Source organism: Pollicipes pollicipes, unplaced genomic scaffold (assembly GCF_011947565.3).
Source record: "Pollicipes pollicipes isolate AB1234 unplaced genomic scaffold, Ppol_2.1 Scaffold_7262;HRSCAF=8765_pilon_pilon_pilon, whole genome shotgun sequence".
Taxonomy (NCBI): Eukaryota; Metazoa; Arthropoda; class Thecostraca; order Pollicipedomorpha; family Pollicipedidae; genus Pollicipes; species Pollicipes pollicipes.
The window spans coordinates 5,745,398-5,747,128 of record NW_023597055.1 but is presented as its reverse complement, the minus strand read 5'-3'; positions in this window follow the sequence as shown (position 1 = coordinate 5,747,128).

Here is a 1,731-nt window from a genome sequence, read left to right as displayed (position 1 = left end):
GCATATGGTACTGCGGCGCTAACCCAGCGCAACTCCAGTAAAGGCAAACTGTCACTTGCGCCAGCATAATGGCGTCCAGGGCATGTAACGGGTAGACCCTGTCGCTGGTCAAGGTGGCCAACAAAGCGCCAACTTCACGAAACTTTTCAGCGCGTGGAAGTCATGACAGGGGCATTGGTCAACCGCTCCCAGCCCCGTCGATATCAGACTGTGAGCGTTCTTGTCAAATAGCCGACCAGACGACTGGACCGTCGACAGCTTGAACAGCCACGGGTCACCAGGCTTCGGGTTATTTGTTATCAGTAGTCGTCTTCAACAAGTGCGCAGTCCATCGATGCTGCCCAGCATGACGCAGCGTGGGGAAGGGGGAGGGCTCGGGAAGTAGGAGCGGGGGCACGGGACGTCCCAGGCAGGTTCCTTGTCTTCAGTGTCGCAAGAGCCGCCAGCATGGACGCCGCTCCGGCCGGGGGTCCGCGACGAGGCTCTGGTCGCATCCTGCTGCACTGGACGGCGCGCACGGCGCTGCTGCTGCTGCTGCTGACGCTGGTGTGGCAGCAGGTGCAGGAGTTCCGCTCCGAGCCGGTCAGCTCGACGGTGGTGCGGCGGGTGGCGCCGTTCCCGCGGCTCACGCTCTGCCCCGGCTCTCGTCTTCAGGAGGGCCTGGCCATCGACCTGTACCGCCAGCTGGCCAACGGCTCGCTGTCGGTCACCGAGTTCTACAACCGGACCACGCTGGAGATACTGCCCGGCGGGCTGGATCAGCCGCATATAGCCAGCGGCCACGGCGGCATCAGCGACGTACTCCTGCCGAGGCCGTTGGGCGTCTGGCGACGGCGCTTCTACCTGCATCTAGGAGAGCAGCCGTGGCGGCCAATGCGCTGTCTGACTTTCGAGCCGAACGCGACGCTGCACCGAAGCGGCCACAGCCCACTCTCGGTCCACCTGACACTGCCTGTGCCCGCCCTCTTCACCGGCAATCGCGGCAAGGTGGCCTACCGTCTGTACGTGCACGGGCCGGAGGAGCCGAGCGTGGGCGACCTGCCGGCGCCGCGGATCGACGAGCCGGTGCCGGTGACCCCGGTCCGGGAGCTGCGGTCCGGCCACGAGACCGGCCTTCGCGTGACAGCAAGACTGCGCCGACTGGTCAGCGTGCGCCGGCAGCCCTGCCGCGACGAGCCCGGCTACTCGCCAGCCCGCTGTCTGAAGGAGTGCCTGTGGCGGCGGCTGGCGGCGCACATCGACTGTCGGCTGCCGCACATGGTGTCGGCCCGCGTGTTCCTGCCCGAGCTGCGCGGACCGCTCAACCACCTGCCCGCCTGTACTCGGCTCGTGCAGCCGGAGTCGCGCCGGGGAAGACTGATCCTTCTCTACCAGATCCGGGAGTCGCTCTGTATGATTTCCAGCTACGAGTGGAGCCGGCCTCGATTCAAGTACGCATCCAACACGTCAACGAGCGACGCCTGGACGGAGGCCCCCGCCGCCGCCGGGCAGCGCTCCGTCTTCCCACGAGCGAAGCGTGCTCCATTACCGCCTCCAGTACCTGCCGCACCTCCGTTGCTGGACATGCCGGAGGGGGCGGAGCAGTACGTCCCCAGCAGTCTGCTTCAGCACACAAGGGACTGCGAGTGCCCGGCCGCCTGTCGCCAGGTCGCCTATGACGTGCGTTCCGGGCTCCTGGGAGGGATGGTTGACCACAGCAAACCCACTCTCTCACCCTGTTTCACAATGCTG